Below are 22,427 nucleotides of genomic sequence, written 5' to 3' on the forward strand. Positions count from 1 at the left end.
GAAATTTGTTCTGCCAGCAGAGTGTAATTATCTGCAAAAGTGATGCTTTTGCATTAAGAAAAAAACATGCTACAAAATAACTGTTGGAAAAGGAACGATGTAGGTTATCTTGTATTTGTTCCAGAACAATTACAATGCTGTGTGAATCCATAAGGTATTTTTGAGCATCTTAGTGGAGTAATCATTGCAACAAAAAGTCCTGAAGGTCATGATTTTGTGAAACATCAGTATGGAGCACTGGAATTAGCTGTTTAGCATCGTCATTGCTGATGTGGCCGATGTGGCAGAGGGCCGCCAGCCGGGAGGAGCGAGCAGAGGGCCGTGCGGCCACCCAGAGGGACAGGGACAGGCCGCAGAGATGGGCTGGCAGGAGCCTGGGGGAGCCCAGGCAGGAGAGGTGCGGAGTCCTGCCCCCGGGGAGGAGCAGCCCCAGGCCCCGGGACGCGCCGGGGCACCCAGCTGGGAAGCAGCTCTGCAGGAAGGGCCCTGGGGTCCTGGCGGGCACCGCGCTGAGCAGGGGCCAGCAGCGTGCCCTGGTCACCGAGAGGGCCGGCGGCACCGGGGCTGCGTTAGGCACAGTGCGGCCAGCAGGCCGAGGGCGGCGATCCTTCCCCTCTGCTCAGCGCTGCTGTAAGGCACCTGGAGCCACGGGCCCAGGGCTGGGCCCCAGCACGTCCACGTCCACAGACACCTGAGGGGAGGGCACAGAGCCGGGCTCCATCCAGCGGTGCCCAGCGCCAGGCCGAGAGGCCCTCCCCACCTCAGGCTGTCTTGCTTTGTTAGTGAAAACTGTCGGTGACAACAGTCAAAAAAATAGCTGAAGACATTGTGTTGGTCTTAAGCAGTGATAGCTGATTCTGCAAAGCACCTGGGAGATATCATAGGTATTTGAATAAGAGTCCACGTACCTTGCCTGTTGCTATGATGGTGTGTTGCCTGCTCAGAGGAGACAACGAGAAGACAGACAGGTGGCCGGGTAAAACCCCCCGCTGGAAGCTGCTTGGAAGCTTTTTAAAACTGAAACTTCTTTCCTTAGAAACTGCAGCTTAAACAGCATTTAGATGTGTTGGTTTTTTTTTTTCAAGTTTTGGTCAAAAAAATGTCCCTGTTCTGAAGTGTTTTATAAAATATTCCAAGTTGGGTAACTATCAAGTTCACCTGTGCCAAGATGGCAATTCCAAGCATGCTGTTTGCATCTATGCAGAAATGGAAAGAGGCAGCAGAAAGAGGAGCAATTTTGTGTGTCTGGATCCTGTGTCAGTAGGCATCACTTTTGCTTTCCTTCCTCCAGCTGCTCTCCAGCAGAACTGCCTTCTGCCCAAAGCCCTTGCACTGAGCACAGAGGACAAGCCCACGACCTGGTCCCACCAGGGCCCATTTCTTTGTGGTATCAGCACAGGGCTGATGGATGTAAGTGGAGGGTGGAGAGTGTGGTCTGCCTGTGCCTGGAAATGTCTAAGACACTCATCAAATGTATGAGATTGGTGAAAGCAAGAGTGTCCAAAAGCTTGCAGTCCCTTCTCCAGACTGTGCACTTCAAAGTGCTGTCACACTGATACTTAGTGGACATAGATGATTAATTTCATTTCCTCAAAGCAACCTTATATTTTGTCCCCACAAATGGCCATGAGAAAACTCTTGAGCTGGGATAAAGGGAATTTGAAAAGGAACCTGTCAACGCCCTGGTGTTTGTCTTCCTTGGGAGCTTGCAATGCCAGAACAGCAATCCCTAATCTAGCATACGCTTGTCAGAAACTTGGTTAAACTCCTTGCACTGTGTTTTCTGAGGAAAGCCTCATGCAGCCTCATCCTACAAAAGGTGAACTCAAACACTGGTGCAAAGCTCACATGTCTGCAGAGAACTTACTGCTTCACAATGCAAAAGTTTGGGCTTCCCTTGTTTGGCTCACACTTCATAGAGGAAATAAAATATTATATGGGCTTTGAAATGACAAGAATGAAGCCTCAGGCCATGTGTTGGCAGCAGAGATAGGACCGTGTGAGATTGCACTGAGATCGGACAGATGATGTACATGATTGCAGAAGGAGACTCATCGTAACTGAATCAGAGTCATTAAGTCAATCGGCATAAAGTTAATTTCTGCAAGACTTTTTACCTCCTGTCCTCCACTCATAGATTAGAGACAAGCCCTGTCGACAGCTGCCTACCAGACAAGAGGCATCTGCAAGGTGAAGCCATCTGCCCTATTTCTCGCTGTATAAAAGCAGCGTTTTTCTGGCCAGTGGGGGATAGGGAGGCTGCATTCACGTGTTGGGATATTGGCGGAAGAAGAAAAAGAGGCTCTTGTGAATCCAGGTTTGGGTTTTTTTTGGTTCTGTTTTGTTTTTCGGTGCTTCTGCTAGTACTAGTGCAAGCAAAAAGTACAGTTGGCCCAGCTCACTGAAATGCCTCAGCTAACAAGGAAAATCCTGAACTTTATCAAATTTATGGCTTCCAGAAGAACAGATGTGTCAAGAGAGCCACCCTTACAGACAGCACTTTGGTATAGGCTTGTTTTCTTGCTGCCAGGTTCAGTGACCTAAGTAAGTGTGTTTGGAGGGTAAGCAGTGGAGCCAGTAATTTGCTGTTCTGGGAACTTCTACCTGGCTGAGCAGTCACTTGGTGTAATACAGTGCTGTCCAGTTTTTGCCACCCTTGATTGCTCAGGCTAGCATTAATGGATTCAGTGCTTGCCAGAAATCACAGAACGCTATAAATTAGCTCTGGCTGCTCAGGTACCTAGGAGAATGTTAATGAAACAATCAAAGCTGAGAAAAGGTGAGCTGGGAAAGTTTAACTGGTAAAAATGGAAGAAATTTCAGAAGCCAGCTCAAGTAGGGTTAAGAATCACAATGCGATTAGATGCTCACATCTGTCAAGTCAGAGCAGGGTTTTTAATTTTCAAGACAGCCTTCAGATTAGCTATGCCTTGGCAGGGATATTATAATTTATTATTTTTCATCTAATTGAGTGAAATGGTTGCCTAAAGTTTGGCAAGTGTATATCACCCAGGGACCCATCAGGGAGATCAGAGCATTTTCCTTGCTTTCAGATCTTGGAGGCTGTGTCTCACAGGAAAGTAATCTGTCTAAGGAGGCTCAGTTTTTCTAATAAAAATTACTTCACTTCTTCCCTACTGTATCTGCCATAAATGTCTATCTTTGGCTTGCGGCCAGCTGTGTTGAAAGACGATGGCTATGCAGCATTGCGTAGCTGTGTTAGGAGCCAGATGAACTCAGGTTGGGTCATGGCCTGTGTATGTGCATGTGCTGCCAGTCTCATGAAGACACGGCCACATAAATGCTGTCCCTGCCACTTTCGAGTGGGACAGAGACCCACAGGAGCTGTCTTCAAATGGCTGGGGGCACCTCAGGTGGCACAGGGAAGGGGCGACAGACTAGAGGCTGTTTGTAGAAATAAGAAACCCCACTCTAGATAAGAGCAGAAGTGGAAAAGTAACTCTGATTCAGGACTCGAAGCTTTTGGAGTTTTTTAAGAGTCTGGCAGCCTGCTTGGGGATGAGCAAAACACATGTATCTGGAGCACTCAAGAAGCTGTATCTCTGTTCCCCTACATTTATTTATTTACTATTATTATTATTTTTAATCCTTATTCATCTGCTTTCTTAGCTTTAAGAGCTTTAAATAATCTTTTAGGTGGAGTTGAGTATGCAGTGTGGGTATGAGCACCTGGCTGCCTCCCCCAGATTTCCACAGGTTGGCAAAAGGTTTAATATCTCTCTAGTATCCCAGTCCCTTTATACTCTAATGCAGTTTGCAAAGCACAAAGGAAAAAAACAGATTCAAAGCAGGATTCAAGGGTCAAAGAATAAATGATGGGCTATTTCAAATAATTAAAATATTCAGATACTTAGTGATCTATCAAGAGGTAAGAGAGAGTAATATGACACTTTGTCTAATTTGTTTCAGAACTGGAGTTTGAGCAGTCACGTATAAAACCACAACCCATGAATTAATCACAAGAAATGTAACTGTATCTAGGTCAAGTCCACATGTGAACCTCCAAAAAATTTTATCTTCATTCAGCTTTTTTGGGATTATCTTTATCTCTGTTGCCTCAGGGGAGGAAAAATTCTTTGATTTTAAAAAAAAAAAAGGCTTTTTTTTTTTAGTTTCTTATTAACTTCTCCCTCTCCCTATCTCTCTTTCTTTTTGAAGCAGAAAGCTTTTTTCTTTGAAAAGAACAAAATATTGGTTTTATATGTTTTTCACTGAAGGTTGCTCAAATTCAACCAGTCCTATTGTGGCTGTAAAGGAACCATGAAATTTCATTACTGCTTTTCCACACAAAAACCAACTGAAGTGTCCAAGGTTTAGTTTTGTCATTTAAAGATCTCTCTCTAGAATTGCTGTCTGCTTTTTCTTCTTTTTATCCCTCTGCAACTGCCAGGAGCTCAGAGCTGCGGGTTTACAGAAATCTTTCTTTTGGGAATGAAACCAATTAAAATTGTGAAGAATCAGAAGCTGTGCTTTTTGGTTAGCACTAAAGTTTGGCCTTGTATTCATTAGTATGCCACTTTACAGAACACAGTCAGCTTGGATGTACTCTTTCTCACTCTCTGATATAAATGAGGCAGAGTGAGCTTTCTTGTTACCAAATACTCTGTTTCTAGCTGAAAATCCAAAGGTATTTTTTCCCTGTGGTAGACACTGCTAAAGTGTCATCTTTTGCTGATGCCTCCCTGGTGAGGCTCAGCCTTAGGGCTCTGTTCTAGAGACTGAAGCACTGGGCTGCAATTAGTCTTACATTTTCCCCAGTGAGATATTAAGCTTGATTCCTATGTCAAAAAATGCAAGTATTTGTGTTTGGGGTTTTTCTGTGTGTGTGTGTAGGGCACAAGAGCTCGCAGTTCTGAGACTCAAGAGGTTGGGCAGGGCAGGCAGGAGACCGACTTGGCTAAGTCAAGACCTCTTAGCCAATCTAAAACACAGAAACAAAGTGCGTAGGCAGCGGAGGCAGATATACACATCCTGGGAATATTATAGGAATACGGCCCAGGAGTGCAGAGAGGGGATGAGGAAAACCAAGACACAAATGGAGCTTGGCTGGAGATGTAAAAAATAACAAGAAGGGTTTCTTCAGGTACAGAAGACAGCAAAGGAAGATGAAAGAAACTGTACACCCCAATGAGCAAAACAGGAGAGCTGGCTACAGCTGACATGGAAAAGGCTGAGGTCCTCAACTTTTTTGCCTCAGTGCTCTACCACACAGCCTAATTCACAGAATCCAGAGGCAGGAACTGGGAGAATGATGAGCCGGCCACTGTTGGAGAAGATCAGGTCTGAGACCATCTAAGGAATCTTGGGGTGCACAAGTCTGTGGGACCTGATGAGATGCATCCAAGGGTCCTGAGAGAAGTGGCATGTGAAGTTGCTAAGCCATTATCCATCATATTTGAGAAGTCGTGGTGGTCTGGTGAAGTTCCTAGTGGCTAGAAAAAAGAAACCTTTGCTTTACTTTCCCCAGCTGCAGTGCAGGCACAGAAATTCACCAAGCTTGTCTGAGCTAGGGAACAGAGCGATGAGCTATGTGGGACATGGTGAATGATACAAAGAAGACATGCTCCACTCATATGCTAGTGATTGCTTTTCATTAATCTTTCTTCAAAGATCCTTAAAGTGGCCATAAAAATAAGAAATGAAACATTCAGTTTTAGCTCCGTTTTTTCTCTTTTACGCAGAAGAAAGCTCTTAACATCAGATCCCTTTAGAAATTTAACATCTCTTCAGGTAAGAGGCACCAAGAATAGTTTCCTATAAATCTTTCACCTTTAGAGGACATGTACAGAAAACTGGAGTTTGAGAGTGTGTCCAGAATATTTTAAGGCATTCTCTCAGCAAACGATGCCTGGGATGTGCCAAGAGGGATGAACTCCTGGAGCCATCCTTCGGTATATTCCTTACTGCCTGAAGAGAACCTGGCTGTCCCAGTTTTGGCAGCACCGCACCAGTGTGAATGCAGGGAGGTGACTGTTGTCTGATGCCTGCTGCAGGGGTCACTTCTACCATCTTGTGGGTCAGACTGATTAAGCGCAAATAACAGTGCACTTAAAAGGTAAATGAACAGGAGATAGTTGGGCAGAAGGAGGAATTTGAAAGAGTCTGCCATCCTCTGGAAAGCTTTCATCAATGCTACAGGTGTTGTTCTGCCCTTGAAGGGTCTTCATATATTGCCATGTACATTCATATATACTATTTTCTCATCACACAGGTTTCTGCCTAGAGACATAGGAACAGTGGCATGGTCTTGCAAGTGCTTTGGTCATTTCATTCATCTTTGCATAAAAAGCACATCCCGTCTAGTGTAAATTCTTGAAACTGAGGTTAGTGCTTTGAAGAGCACTAGGTTGTAACTGTGTGGATGGTCAGATTAGCTCACAGGGCAAAGACTGCTTGATGCTGAATACAGCTGAAGCGAGTTGGATGAGAAGATGATTCCCAGCTTCCATCCCACCCTGCCTCAGGGGCTGTGTGGGCGTTAATGATGCTGTGAGCCCAGACAGCCCGCACGCTGATCGGAGAGACCACTGGGGGATACTGATGGTGCCACTCATCTAGACAGCTCATATGTCCTCTGATGGTGCCGATTTTCCCACACAAACCATCCATGGAGCTCAGACTTAGCTGCGATGCACAGCTAGAGGAAGAGTATGAAACACGTTTGTGTGGCATGACCAGACTGAAAGTAGCAGAGCTGCATCCCCACTATGGTGCATGGGGCTCTGTTTTCTCTCCATTTTGATAATTCCAGACTAATTTTCTTAGCAAATTAGTCAACAGAAAACAACAAACATGCACACACACAAAAGACCTGGACAGGGAAATGGGATGTACTTGTGTCCTGATTCTAACCATATGACTTATCCGTATAACTGGTTGCACTAAAACACTGGTTAAAATGCCTCTTTATTTTTATTGCTACCAGAGATTGCAATTTGAGTCAGCCTATAAATTTATCTAACTGCTCTGCCTTGTCTTAAACTTGATCTTTTTGCACCAGGGACTGCTGCAGTTGCTGTCCAGTGCATTGAGGCCGGATCCTTTCCCTCTCAAAACATCATCCTCTTGTGTCCCTGAGTTATTAGTTGCCTCCTCTGTAACCTGTCCCCTGGAGCAGCAATGAGGGAGCAGTGGCAATGTGGCAGCACCATTGATACCATTTCATTTATCTCACGAAGCCTTGATTAAACTCAAGAGGGCTCCAGAAAAATTGCCGCTTGTTCTGACCCTGCTCGCTGGGAACCCAGGCACAGCCCTTGCCCTTTGCTGAGGATGCTAGCAAGTGCTGTGATGCTCAAACACATGAGCAGCATGGAGTTTTGGGTCTGAGTGTCCTCTTTGAGCTAAATTCGAGTTGTCTTTGCCTGGCTACTTCGGCTACAAAGGCTACAAACAGCACTTGTGCTTTTCCAAGTGCCCTGCTAATTGCAGATGTGGCTACTCATGTTTCTCAGGTGGCCCATGGGCAATAGCACAGCCCTAAATAGGAACAGACCCTAATGACAGGCGTAGTCTGAATAAATCTCTCTTCCTCACCAGCTTTCCATTTTGATTTCACTTTCCTCAGTGACATGCATTCACTCACCACGACCAGGAAAGCACATTTATTTTTGGATGTGTAGCTAAGCTGGCAGCAGCGTTACATCTTTTAGGCTCTCACTTGCTAGAACTGCAGAGATAACTAGCTGCTTTTTCTTTCTAGTACCAGGAATATTTGAGCTTTGTGTGACTTTTCAGTACAATTTGCAACGAGGTGAGGAAGGAGCAGCAGTGTCCGCTGCTGCTGCTGCTCTGGCTGGCCTTCAGCACTCAGACCTGGGGCAGTAATGGGGAGCTGGTAGTGGTGGTGCTGGTTGTGGCTGTGCATTAACAAAACAAAACAACAACAACAACAAAAAAAGTGGTGTTAGGACAGTCTGGGAACTACCCAAAACAGGGACTTAGTTTGGCCAGGCTGTGGTAGCTGAAATTTTTAGCAGGTTTGGACATAACAACAGTTAGTGGGGTGAAAAAGGTGCAGTTTGGGTTGAAGGAACAATGTAAAGGGGTTACCTGCTAGCAGGAAGATAGGTTTGAGTTAAAGGCAAATACTGAAGCAGTTGGGGAACGTAGCAGGCATCCCTTTGTGTGGAACAAAGAGGCTGCAGGTGGTTTCAATCTCCACCTCCCCAGGGGCTGGCATGGAAATTTCCAGGTGTGTTCTGCTGCTGATGTTCTCCTGGTGGAGCTACGACCTTTGGGTGCCTCTCAAACAGAGACAGGCAGGTGTGTGTGCCGTGGTGGCAGAGTATTTAATTCAGGTTTCTTCCATTACATAGAAATGTGGATGAAAGTGCGGAGCAAGCAGAGGTGTAGTCCAGGGCACAGAGCAGAGCTTGCAGCATCTCTTCTCTCAGGCTAAAGCACCTCCAATGAAGGAGCAGCTGCCCCCTCCACTCCATGCTTCCCTGCTGCAGCCCCCCCTCTGACCTGCAAACATCAGAGCAATGTCAATGTTAAACTACTGCTGCTTTGTCTTCTGGCTTTACCCTCCCCAAGAGAGAAGGGGGACAGCCGCTGGCTGCCTCCAAACATTGGAGACACTGAAGCCTCCCAGGAGCTATGGGACTCCTGCCACCACCTCCTGACAGATCTCACGGCACAGTGCAGCCCTGACTCTTGGCCTGAAGGTTCCCAGTCTTGAAACATGAGTTTCAGGAACAGAACAGATGAAAGCCTGCTGGTTTTGATGCACTTGTTTTCGCTGCGCATAGGAGGTGTAAAGCAAGCTGTGCTTGAACTCCTCGTGTCCACCTCCCACTGCTTAAAATGTCCTAAAAAACATGGATCTTGCTGACTGTGGCTGCCTGGGATGGAGAGCAGGAAAACCATACTCCTTTTTGTCCCCACAGAGTGTACTGCAAGAAGGGTTTAGGTAGGATTAATGTTATAAAGCTAGAAAGCCATTGCTTTCCTCTGCCAGAGCTGTTCAGTGTGGACTACCTCTGCTTACTGGAACAGGAGACAACCTGCCATTTTGACTGCATTTGCTAGTAGATTTCTGGGATTTTTCTTTCTCATCCCTCCTTGGCCTCCCACATGGAAAATAATCCTTCCAACATGCAGATGGCAGCTTCCTTGGGAGAGGGGCAGGCATGTGCAAAAGGCTGTATTTTAGTTTATTCATAGAACATATGTATTGTCATTTGGAGGGCGTTACTCTCCGTATTGTATTAAAAATAGCTGCAGTGTTAGGGTTTTAATTCTCACCTTTTAGCTTGCCTGATTTCAGAGTCACTTGTGTTTTACAACTCAACTGTATTTGAGACAGCTAGTCTAGCTTTCTATGAAATGTCTACCGTGTTCTTCTCAAATCAGATTCTGTGTTTCTAGTTGATAACTAAAACCACAAAGAGACTTGACTCATTCTACAATATTGTAAAAAATTGAAAATTTTATTGTAGAAAATTGGTGCAGACACTGGACACCTATGTCCTGGGCTGAATGTTGGTACCTAAAATCACAGCTAGTGTGTAATGAATGGCAATGCTGTTACTGTATAACTGAACACACAGGTTGTAAGTGGTAGAAGTGGCAAAATCCACCAGTAGACTGTCAAACTGCTGAAAGTAGGCATTAGAAAAAAAAAATGTTCATTTTTAAATATTCTGTTTTTTTCTCCCATTATTTTGAGTGACACCAGCAGCCTTCTGCCCAGAAAGTGCTGCACATCAGGGCTGCTGGTCTGCATGGAGAAGAGATGAAATGGGAGAAAGAACAGAAAGAAAAACGAGCTTTTTGAAGCAGTATAACTCCCCCTTTCCTCCTGCACCTTGTCCCCTTTCATCTCGTGGTTTTTAGGAGTCTCCTACCCCTGCTTGTCTTTCCCATGGGGAAAAAAAAAAAAAGAGAACGAGCTGATCATGTCAGGGATGCTGCTTCCATACTGAAGCAGCAGCAAGGTGCTGGCCCTTAGCTTTGGCAGACCACAGACTAGTCTTCACGTTTTTGGGTCTGAGAGTGAGCGATGTGGACAATGAGCAGGCTTCCAGCATTTTGTTCGTGGCTGTCATCAGCAGGTAGCTTGGCATCTGGCTGGTATGCAGCAAGAGCCCGTGGAAATTGTCTTGTGTGTCCTGGCACCGTGGTTAGCTGGGACAATGACACCCGGACACTAGAGCCAACGAGTCACCGGGTGCTGGCTCTGTGGCTGTCGTGTCAATGAATATATAAATTCAAGCCCCATCTTTGCCATGGAGTTATTAATGGGAATTATCACACTCACTTAGTAGCTGCCATCACTTAGTAGATTAACCTTTATCGTGCAGCTTTGCCATGCTAGCTGCACGGCAAAATAATTACTTTTATTAGAATCTGTCCTTGATTTAAAGCCATGGGGGAAGCAATTAAATTTAACAAAAGGCAAAAGCCGTGACTTCTAAATGAAGATGGATGGCTTTTGTTATCTGTTTCATAAATTTTATTGTGTACAAGTATTAGAAAATATTCAGTCATCTCTTTTTTTTTTAAGGATGATATTAGACATTTTTACTCTAGGGCTCACTTGAATGTCATCAGTACTTGCTCCGGGACTCAGCTCAGAAATAAAGCTTTGTATAATTTAAACTTATTGCAAATGACTTCCAGGGGGCTTTGAACTTGATCTGCCACTTGCTTCTCAAACCTTTCACACTTGTGTTCAGCACAGAGCTGAACACTTATGATTTCTTGGATCACGCAATCTAATCATGGATGGATCACCTCTAGCTAATTAGGTGGCATTTTTCTTTATTTGTTTCTTTGTCTTCCAAGATGCACCCTACACTTTTTCAATTCATATTATATCAGTGAAAAAGAGTCGGTCAGTGTGTATCATACGTACTTGTGTGAGGACCCTAAGTGTGTTAGTTTGCAAACAGTTCACAAAAAACAGACACCACATGCACATCGATTCTAAAATTATGGTGGTGTCTGAGCTCTTGGGGAGAAAATCTGCCCTAGGTCTTCCTTTAAACAACTTCTGTGTTTGCTTGGAAAGCTTGGCATGCCTATGGATTGGCATTGTGACTGCTGAGATCACTGCTAGTGGCAACAGAATGTTTTTTGTTTCAGGTAGAGTCAGATCCACGTAGCTGCTGGGGAATGGTTTCTTCTGTGTGGGAGATGGAGGTCAAGGTTTCTGGAGTCTTTGTGGACTTGCATGGCACGATGGATCTCAGGGGTTGGTAATGTTAACACATTTGGCCAAGGAGAGCTTCTGGCTTGTTTTTCAGGGAATCATAGAGACTCTTCTGAGGTTTTCACAAGTGAGATGAGTGCACTGGCATCAACGCTGGCTCCGTGGTATTCTCCAGGTACGTTCAGGTTGCATCAGTCTCAAAGCTGGTGCCTGCTCTGTTTGTTTTGTGCAGTCACACTTGTGATAAAGGAAGACAGGCCATCCTGTGACTAGATGTGGACAGTCCCTTCAGGTGGACGGAGTGTGGCAGTATTATCTTGCCATGACGCTTACCACGCTGCAGCATCCACCCTTAGCTGAGCCCCCTTCAGGTAAGCTCAACTGGCTGCAGGGGATGCTCCTGCAGGTTTGAAAACATAAATCAGGCTGCCCAAAACAGTCTGAACCCGGACTGTAATAGTGCTGTGAGGACAGCACAGTGGTGTAACGACTGCTAGGGAGAAGAGGGAGGCATCTCCAGAGCTGCAGTGCTGGGAAGACAGTGTCTGCGATTCAAGGCCTGTTAGGACTCAGTACTGCTTCAAAGCTTTCATTTTGTCTTAAAACAGACTTCTCAAAAGCAGGAGAAAACTGTGTTAAAGAGCAGCGTCCAAATTAGAATTGTTTGTCCCGCTCAGGACTCAGGAGCTGACTCGGTCTGCCTTCCTGGGGCCCTCTAGTGCATTGCTAATCCCACAGCAAATCTCTCCTGCATGGGAACCGACCTCACAGATGGCTGCAAGGTGGCTTGGTCCCCTGCCAAGCTGATGTGAAGGGTCAGCTGGATATCTTCCTTGCATTTCTACTTACAAACCTGGGCAATATATTAACGTAAGGATATGGTGGTTTATCTACACAGTGAAAATTAATCCGGATGAATTTGAGAAACTAAATGTGAATCTAGTCACTCTTTTGGAATCAGACTAACTTTTTATTTGATTTACTTGTACTGGCTTACAGAGTGAAGTGAGAATGGCTGTTCTCAAAAGGATGTTCGTACCCATGGTGTCTGTGGAAGCATATACTTGGAACGGACACTCCTCTGCCTGTCCTTGCTGTTGACAAGCCCTTTGGACTTGCCTGTGGACAGAACAGTTTATATGGACAGTATTATACCATGCAGGGAAAGGGAAGTGCCCTCTGGGCTTCCTTTCACCTGGGTTGCTGTAGTGGTGAACACCAGGGGTGACACCATCCACTACATCAGGTAATGGAAGTGCAGGAGCTGCTCTTGGCACTCCAACATGGGCAGGTCATCTTTGTTATGCCTTCAGGGTAATGAGTGGGGGAAAAGGCTACGTCTGTGTGAGTGGCATATGGAGGAGGGAAAGAGAGGGAAAAAGAATCCCTTGTTTAACATCCTTTCTGCTGGGAGAACAAAGAGGCACAAAGCCACCCTGCAAGCTGGCAGATACCCATGATCAAAAGCACTTCTGCATTTTATAACCAGCCCATGAGATTTAGTGCTGTAAGAAGTCTCTGACGAGCCACGGCTTCAGGATTCCCAAGGGGATTATGTGCACAAATGACAAGAATATCTCTTGGAATAAATATTAAAACGAACTGGAGCTTTGAAAAGGATATAAGCCCTTGTGTCTGGGGCTCTGCCACTTTTAACTACTCGTGCTTAAGCAGACTGATGGGGATTCTCCACCTTCTCCAGCTTCTGGGAGCCCGGATGGCAGTGTCCTGAGGCACCACAGCCAGAGCTGGCCCCCACCGTAAACAGCCATTTCCAGCCTGAAAGGATGGGGGCCTGCAGGTCAGGGTCTGTGGTCAGTAGGAAATTGAGGGTGCCTTTCCCTATAACAACTCCTTCAATGACAGTCCGTGAGGGCTGTGCCCCTGTTGACTTAATTTACAACAGGTGGGCACCCAACTCTTGGGAGCTGCTGGGTTGCAGCAATCTTGGTAGGGAGCACAGAAAGCCAAGAAAAAGATTTTGCTCAAGGCGCGGGTCACAGGCACTTACACGCTAGTTATCTGCAGGGCATGTCACAAATAGAGGCTGCCTCCTGGGGAAGGACTGTATCGGATTCTCCCAGGACAGGGAGGAGGAGGAATTCCTGACAGCGCTGCAGCACTTGTGCAGCAGAGCTTTGGAGCTCTTTGCTGAAAATCCACTGTCCAAGAAGCCCTGCACAGAAACACGAATGGTCTTTGGCCAGGAGGTGCAAAGGCTGGCTTTTAAAAAACGCCTTGATAGTGTCTGTCTCTGCTGCTCTGGGTCTGTCTTCATGCCATTCCCCATTCTAAGCTACTTTGATTTTTTTTTTTTAAGCTTTAAGTGGGTCTATATATAGAACGGGCTGCATCCTGCCTGAAGACTCTCTGACAGCGAATAAGGAGCTTAATAGGGCTCCCTGATAAGTCTCAGGATTTTTCCATTTCTAATTCTCTGCAGTTTGAAGCTTGGATAAGAGCTTTCTTTCCCCAGGTGATGACCACCTCTTGGTGCTGGGTAAATTTAATTTGAATTGGACAGGGCCTTTGCAGAGATGGACTTGCTGCAAAAATACCAGCCCAGAAAGATGCACAGTGATGAGAGAGTTTAGCCCTCCATTCTCCTTGAGTCTTTGCCAGGCAGAGGCCACCCTATATCAAGGTGGTGGAGGTGGCTCTGTGCCATGACCATGGCACACTCTGCTTGCCCTGTGTGGAAACCTGCTTCCATCCCCATGCCACAGCCAGTGAAAGCAGAGTCAAAATTTCTGGTTCTTAGCAGCTCCCAGATGAGCCAACTATGAGCTGAATCTTTGCAGAACGCTTTTCTGTGGCCTATTAGCTGTTTGCTGTGCAAAGCACTGACTTGAATTGTTGTTGATTTAGGCTAAATGGCAAGCATTCTTGCAAATGGGGCAAAGACAAAATTGATGCTTTAAGAAGTATTGCTGTAGCGAGAAGCTTTCCTGTCTTGTAACGTTTATCTGCTCGAGCACTTCCAGCATTATAGTTGTTGTTGCTTTTTCAGCACATGTTAAATGCTGCAATGTATATCTGCTCTCTGCTGTATGGTTCCCTGTGCATCTGGGAGAGGGAATTGCCCTTGTGTGTAGAATTTACTGCCTCTATTTTTTGAACACTTCAGTTTTAATATTACAGAGATTATTGCATTTCAGTGGGTGGGATAACTATTAATTAAAATACTTGGTCTGGAAGACTTGGAAAAGGACTGGAAAATCAATTGTGTTCTTCTAAGGAGCTTTCTTGGTGAAATTATTTTTGATTGTCTCCAAATTTTGGTGGCTTGCTGTGCTTACTAAGCTTCTGCTTCTTCTACATTGCTATATCTCAAAACAATTGTTCCATAAAATACCACAGCAGTGGGGCTGGGGAACAGTAATTTTTCAGTTGGAAACTTCAACATGCATTACATATAAAATGAAATAGTGAGTTTTGAAGATGCCTTGATGGAAAAATAAGTATACAGCCAAAAACCATCTTGGGAGGGGGAAAGGTGCAGTTTTCAGCTGCTGATGCAGGGATGTGCTTTACTTACTGTGCAAAGCCTGTAACAGAAGAACTTGCCTTATCTTTGTGCCCTCTCTTTATTTGTGGCAGAAGGCATCAAAGTAGCTATGTATTTACTTGTCAGAAATTGAGAAGTCTGAGGATACCCTGTAAGGCTTAGGGATCTGTCTGTAGGCGTTGTAAAGGACTCCCAGCACAGGCAGGGTAAGAGGGACAGTAATTCAGGGTTCATTTTCTTTGCTGGCTTTTTAGTATGAGATCCAAGGAAATAAAAAATAAAAGGAGAAAAAAAAAGAAAAAGGAAAAGGAAAAGAAAAGCTATGCCTGCCTCTGAACTGCCACTCCTTGTTTTAGGGAATTGCCATCCCCAAAGATAGTTGAGTGTCTACTGCCACTGTCTTTCAGCAGGAATCCTGAGTCAGTACACTAAGTGGGGTTCCAGTCAACCCGCCAACAAAGAACCAGAGGGGGTTATGACTGCGAAGCCTGCAATCTCACATCCTTATCTCTGTGCCACAGCACACGCTGGGCTTGGCCAAGGCTCTCCCCTTCCCAATGGGGCCCTTTCCATGCTTGCCTCTTAAGCAAGGACCTGCCATGCCAATGCCCCAGCTATTTGAGGATGGATAGCTTTGTACTGCTGAGAGCTCTAATGGAAGTGAACCCTTGTCTGTCTGACGAGGGTTCTCTGTCATGTTTGGTATCACTGGGGATATTCTACAATTGCATTACATGGTGAATATCGCTATGATGGGTTAATTCATGCAATTAGAGCAAGCACCTCAAACTCTTCAATAGAATCCTTCCTGCCAGGTGTTGTGTCTAGGGCATGTTGGATGTGCTGCTCAGTTTCATGATCCACAATCCTCATTTTCTGTCTGGTAGATGAGCATTAGAAAATGCCCTAAAACAGTTTAATTAACTGCCCGTCTGGCAGGGCAACATCTGCAAAAACACAAACCGGAGGCAAGACAAGAGTGGGGTTCTCTCTCTGTCATCCACCTGGAGCCACCCTGTGGCTTGAGAATGTCTGTTTTCCATCCCCTCCTGGTGTGCTTAAAAAGAGTAAAAATAAAAATAATTTTTAAAACCTTCTTACACATTTTGTTAGTAAACAGAGTTCCAGAATTAGAGACCATGCCAAGTGTATATTTAATCTTTTTCACCTGGCTTAACTGATGTTGACAATCACATTGCAGACCTTATTGTTGCGTAGTCTGAGAGAACCAGATGATTGCAAGCAATAATGCTGAAGCCAATTCCTTTTGTATTGTAGCATATTTGTGATAATTATACATATAATTATCTGTAATTATACATATAATCGTCACTTTTAAAATGTACTGTTGTCTGTAAATACAGAAGCTCAGTATTTGTAACAGCACTGTAGGTCATGTCCACAGATAGCCACACCCCTATCTCTTCTCCAAATGAATGAACACAATTAAGAAGCTGAACACCACGTGGCTTTGTAGGAAAATACTTGCTAAGCTTTCTGTGAATAGACGTCTTCAGCAATGTTATTGAAGTTGAATTAAAAACAATCTGGAGTGGAAGAGATAAGAGCACTTTAAACAAGCTTGTAAATGAAAGAAACAATCCAGCTTGTAGACAACCTGCATAATACCAATTGGGTAGTCAAGGGCACGTGCAGTAAATTTCTTTCTGCAAGTCAATAAAGTAATAGACCTCCTTCATGTCATTTCCCTTTTATGCAAAGAGTGAATATGTAGTCTTTCTGGAGATGAACAATGAAGCACTGAATATGTAGCTGCATGAACAACGCATTGAGAGAGAACCCAAGTAAAAAGAATAGAAATATATCTGTGCTGTGTTTTTCACTCTCTTTTTCTTGACTCTGTAGTGAATATTTTCAGGCCAGGAGGCTATTTAGGTTGCAGTTTTGAAGAGGGTGAGGAATCTAATATGCACCCCTGAACAATGTAAGGTGCAGAGCTCCTGTAACCAAGTAATATTTGCAGCAAACCATGACATGATTACAGGAGTGGGTGAGAGCGGCTGATGAGTTTAGAGGCTGTGAGTGATTTAAAGTAGACTCCTAGCATCTGCTGTTCTTGGGAGCTGGGAAAATAAATAACCTTTGCTCATGACAAACTCCCTCCTAGAACGATGTGGACATTATGGTGGTGCATGCTGGAAGTGGCTAAATGTGCGATAAGGTATTTTAGGATGAATAATGTCTTGTGTCGTTTTCTGAACTGAGGAATCTTTGGAGTTTACATTTTTACAACAAGCTATGCTCTCCATGCACCTCCTGCATAGTCTATGAGAACTGAACCAGTTGTGATAAGTCCAGCACATGGGGCTGAGTATGATTTTAAGCTTCCTTTCGTCATTCCTGGTGCTTTTTCCTGGTGCATGTCTGCAATTACTACTTTAGTGCTGTGGAAACCTTGTGGCCCAGCTAACTCAGGCACTCTAGACCTTCATTGGTATTCTTTTTTACAGTTGACTCTTTTGGGAATATGTGATGACCTCGCTCCCTGGGGACAGCATGCCCTGGGGGAAAAAAGAGAAAAAAGAAAAGGACTCTCTCTTCATTGTCTAGAGTTTATACATGAAATGAGTGAAAACTTTTTTAGCTAGGAAGTTTTATGGAACTTGGTTTTGACTAACAATGTATGCCTGCTTATTCTTTTGTTATGATGGCTGGCAGTTGCGTTTTCTGACAATAGTCTGCTTTTCCACTTCCTAGATACGACTTTATGTGGCTGTATTTGAACATGACTCTTGGTAACAGTTTGAGCTCTTTTTTTTTTTTTTTTTTTACTTTTTTACTTTTTTTTTTAATTTATTGTTTAATTTTCATTTATTTATATATTTTTGCTATTTAGACTTCTCCCGTGGTTTCCATTATCTGCAAACTTCACCATAATTTGGTTTTGATGGACAACATGGGTTAGCATAACATATGTTAATCCCACAGGATTCCCTAAACATACACTATCCAATTGCTGATTCCCTATTGATAATTAAACCTTGAGACTTGTCAATTAACAACTTTAATTTGTTCTATTGCACACATTAATTAGTATTTCAACATAATAGTAACTGAAATGGTGATACCCAGCTCTATGCCATGCTTCTAAGACCTTTGGTGTTTAGAACAGCACGAGCTCTCTCAACCAAATTTATAAGTAGAAACTTCAAAATATGTTATCCTAATAAAGCTTATGTAATTAATATCAATAAATATTATCATCCTTTAAATATTTTTAATCGGGTTTCATCCTGACTACTGCTTTGTGTCCAGAATTGATTCTGGGCATCTATAAAAGACTGAACTGAAGACTGGATAAAAAGTGCAAGGTATCTTCATGTTATCTTGGGACTAATTTTGATCAAAGACTTTTTGAGAGCCAACCTGTCCATTCCAGGGGCTTTGTTTAAAAAAGATTCCTAACTTCAATATTATCTGTTGTTAGTAGTTGACACTTAACATTACTGCTTGGAATGAAAAGATTTTTTAACATAACTTGAATGCTTCCTTTAGCTTGTTTTTTTCTAAGGAAATGACATATATAATTAAGCTGTCTATTTCCTTATGCCTCATACCTCAATAGCTTTCAAACCCATTATCAAATTGAGTCAAAATTTACTAGAAAAGTTGTTTTGTCTGACATGAATGTCCTTCCAGTCTTGTGAATATAGGCTTCTGTGTAGAAGAGAAAAACACTATCAGGTACCTCCGTAGAGGAGAACTGTGGTGTGGGCTCGCCATTGGCATGTACTTTCCTGCACAGAAAGTAATGTTTTTGGGATATAGGAGGGAATGACTGGGAGATGGGGTTTTGACACAAAGGATTACTAAACCTGAGACATTCTTCAGACCTGGCAGTGCTGGAGGGGTTTTCCCTGTGGACTGTCTTGAAATGCATGCTGGAGTGCAAGAGCTGGGAGTGTTAGTGTGTGGTGTACCAGGTCAGGGACTGAGGCTGCAGCAAGTTCAGTTCCTACCAAGATATTGCATTTTGTTTGAAACAAATGGCCCCAAAGTAAGTAAGTAGCAAATGCATGATTGTTCTTTGGGGGGTGAAAAAGAAATCCAACACAGTGGCTATTCCCAAGGATGTTGGCCACAAGGATGCAGAAGACAATAGCTCTCTGCGTTATTCTTAGCGATGTTATTTTTGGTACTCCATTGCAAAGATTCTTTACGTTTTTGTGAACTCTTGCTGGATGTTGAATTATCTAAGTCCTGTCTGCTCCAAATCAATATAAACTAGAAGTGAAATAACTGACTGCATCAAATCCATCCCTGCTTTTCTATCCACTCAAGAAGATTACATGTCTCACCACTTACACTGGTCTTTCATCCCAAGGTTTTTAAAAGAGCAATCTTCCTTGAATCATGATATTTCTGATTGTCTAGTACTTTTTTTTTTTTTTGAGGAACAGTAACCTCACTTTGACTTTTGTTTTCTCACAACTATTTTCTCTTGACTATGTTAAGTCTCAAGTTTTCCCCTTTGAACACATAAGATGATTTTTCATTCATTTAGCATTTGCTTTGTCAGTGCATTAAAAGCTTAATGTGATTGCTTGCATTGAAGAAGAGGCTGACTTTCATTTTAGCTGTCTTTCCATATTTCTCTGCCCAGACAAAAGTCTAAGTCAGCATGGCTCTGCAGGGAACCCAGCTTTAGAGACGCTTTTGGTAAATCCTGAGAGTTTTTAGATAGGACTTACAGTCCTGGGGAGGCTTTGCAAATGTCAGGATGAATCATGCAGACTGCTCCCCTGGTAAGAATTTATTTCGCATTTTGCAGAGGAGGAGGCTAATGACCCTCCCGTCAGACACCCTAGTCTAGTCATTCAAGAGCAGACAGCAGCTAGTGCTCTCCCTGTGCGCTGGCAGAGTACGTGCTGGAGATAACAGCCCTCCAACCATCCATGACTTGAAAAGATAATGCCATTTCAGAGCAAACACATCCCCTTCCCAAACAGGTTATGAGCACTGATTTCTTTTATACATTCTAATCATGCAAATTCCTCCCAGAAGGTTTCAGTGATACCAACTAGGTCATATTTATGCTCTATAAGTGAGCAATTCCCATTTCTCTTGTTTATTACCCAGGCTTCTTACATTGGTGGAGATGCAATTACAGAATTTTGTCTCCTCCCTTGGCATCTTAATTAATCGCATCTTGGTTTCTATGTGCTAAATGAATAGTCATTTGTTGTCTCTTCTCTTCCCCCTTCTTCCTCTTCTCACCTGCTCCTTTTATTTCCTGCTTCTCCCTATTTAAAATCATCCTTCCTCATGCAACATGGCAGTCTGCTAGAAGAGTGGAGATGCAGCCATTTTGTCCAGACTCACTTCTTGGGGTCCACAAACCCAGCTTGTCTTCACAACCCCACACCTGTATGCCTTAGTGCAGGAGTAGTCACCAGCAGGCTGCCTGAGCCTTCCTCCTGATTTTTTCTTTTCAAATTACTCTGCAGGGTGCTGTCACATGGGACGTGGTACCCTGCGCTGATTTCAGGGTTCCAAACTGCTTTGATGAGAACTCCAACCAGATTTTGGTATGCACTTGACCAATATGAAAAGTTTTTGCTGCTGTTTACAATATTGGTTTTTTTCTTTGTTTGTTTTGTTTTTTTAATTTTGGTGTTTTGTAACTTAGTGATTGAGATTTTTGTACATCAGCTGGTTTCTGACCCACATGAACAACTGCTTCTAAAAGCTTCCTCTAGAGAAATCCTCTCTTTTTAAATGCATACAGGTAGGCAAAGCAACCTTGATCTTAATGCACCACTGAATTATGATCAGAAAATAGGGCAAGCCTAGAAATAGGATCTCTTGCTTCAGCCAGTGAACACCGAACCCAGTTGGAGGCCGTCTTGCTTTGAATGCTGTGCATAAGATGAGCGACCCACTGACTGACGCCTGAAGGACGTTTTCAGCACCCCACTGTGACTGTGGCTCAGTGACGGACAGGAGATACAGATAGCTTGGTCTTGCAGCTGGTTTCCATTTCAGGATGAAATCACAAGGTATGACTAGTGCTGTTCCAGGGAAGGACAGATTTGTGAGAGGAGGAGGTGAAAGCATCTGTGAATCCAAGGTGAAACAGCTCAGAATAGCTGCTTTTTATGGGTCTGGCAATGGATTTGTCTGGACGCTGCCTGGATGAGAAGAGAAATGAAGAAAGGCTGAGAGAGATGGTGTTGTTTAGACAAGAAAATAGAAGGCTCTGGGGAGACCTTAGGGAGGCCTTTCAATACTTAAGGAGGGCTTATAGGAAAGATGGGAGAGACTTTTTGCAAGGGTGCGTAGTGATACGACAGGGATAATGGTTTTAAACTAAAAAAGGGTAGATTTATAGTAGATATTAGGAAGAAATTCTTCACAACGAGGGCGGTGAGGCCCTGTCCCAGGCTGCCCCGAGGAGCTGTGGGTGCCCCATCCCTGGCAGTGCCCAAGGCCAGGCTGGATGGGGCCTGCTCTGGTTGAGGGGTCCCTGCCCATGGTAGGGGTGGCACTGGGGGGATCTGTAAGTGTCCATGACTCTCTTCCAGCCCAAATCAGTCTATGATTCTGTGCTTCGGTGAGACACTGAATGGAGGTCCTGGAACCTGTGAGCCAGAGCAATCAGAAGGGGGAGAGTATCTCAGGTTCCATATGGGATGGCTAGGTTTTGCTCTTTTTCTTGTGAAAGGAATGCTGGTCAGGAGAAAGTGATTGTTTTGCTGCCACCTGAACTCTTCTGCTTGCTTTCCTCTCTGGGTGCACATTGCTTGGAGTCATCTGCACTGGGTGATTTCTAGGATGATCTTCTTTGGAATCATCTTTTAGAATTACCTTCTGTAGAAAAGTGACCAAGGTGGGCCTTGGGATGGTTATGTAGTTTCCATGGACTGAAAATCTTCCAGGCATGTGTCTTGCTCCCCAGTGACACATGATCTTAGTCTGTGTCTTTAATCCTCCAGCGAGGAGAGCTGTTCTTCTACAACATAAAAACACCTGCTACTGCTGCTCTTCTTCCTGCCAACAGATTGAAGAAGTGAGGAGTTACTTTGGGTCTGGATGTCTGCTCAGGGGGATGGCTCCTCTGTTCCTTCCTTTTGAAGTAACCATCTGTGAGAGATGAAGCCCTTGAAGGCGTCTTTAGAGAATGGATTGTTTCCTTCATTGTAGGAACACTAGACATACTTTCTAGTCTTCAAGACCATGGCTTTCGTACAAGAAGATACATCATTTTCACTCCTACAAACCAACTCAGCCAGAGCAGTGTGAGGCAATCCAGCCAGAAAGTGGAAATATTTATTTTCTCCCTCTCTGACTTTGACAGATGTTGCACATTAATCCTTAGCTACTTACAAGGCTTGTCAGGTGCCCTGACGTCTCAGCATCTGGGTGTAAATTTTCACACGTTTCCAGAAAATAAATATAAAACATTCCTGAAATGATTTCTTCGGAGCTACAAACACAAATTTCAAGACATCCGTTTTACTGCTCCGTGTTTGGTTTTACATAAGATTTCATAATTGACGGGTGACGTCTGGCTGCACTATACTAAAGCATGCTAAAAATGGGATACATTTGGAGCACAGAACATGATGTGAAATTAAGGATTTCCTTCCCATGCTCGCTGCAGTCCGTCGGAGTGACTTGCTGTTGGTGTTACAGATAAAGAGCCTTGCAAAGTGACTCTCTATGGGCTGAAGCTAAACCTTTCAGTGTAAAAAATGCTTGCATGTGTGTAGTGGCTGA

At 44.1% G+C, this 22,427-nt stretch overlaps 1 long non-coding RNA gene across 5 annotated transcripts in view; it reads left to right on the plus strand.

The window, feature by feature from the left end:
• LOC308197840 overlaps positions 1 to 22,427 on the plus strand; it is a 66,891-nt gene that overhangs the window by 13,728 nt on the left and 30,736 nt on the right. Inside the window, exon 3 of one of the 5 annotated variants that reach the window (XR_013953358.1) lies at positions 6,233 to 7,384. The exons of 2 other annotated variants lie outside the window; for them this stretch is intronic. This is a non-coding gene — a long non-coding RNA (uncharacterized lncRNA). Of the gene's footprint in view, positions 1 to 124; positions 5,090 to 6,232; positions 7,385 to 22,427 lie in introns of those variants that run through there. 2 more of the 5 variants (XR_013953359.1, XR_013953360.1) reach the window with 2 other exon arrangements.

Source organism: Anser brachyrhynchus (genome assembly GCF_964034855.1).
Source record: "Anser brachyrhynchus genome assembly, chromosome: 7".
NCBI lineage: Eukaryota > Metazoa > Chordata > Aves > Anseriformes > Anatidae > Anser > Anser brachyrhynchus.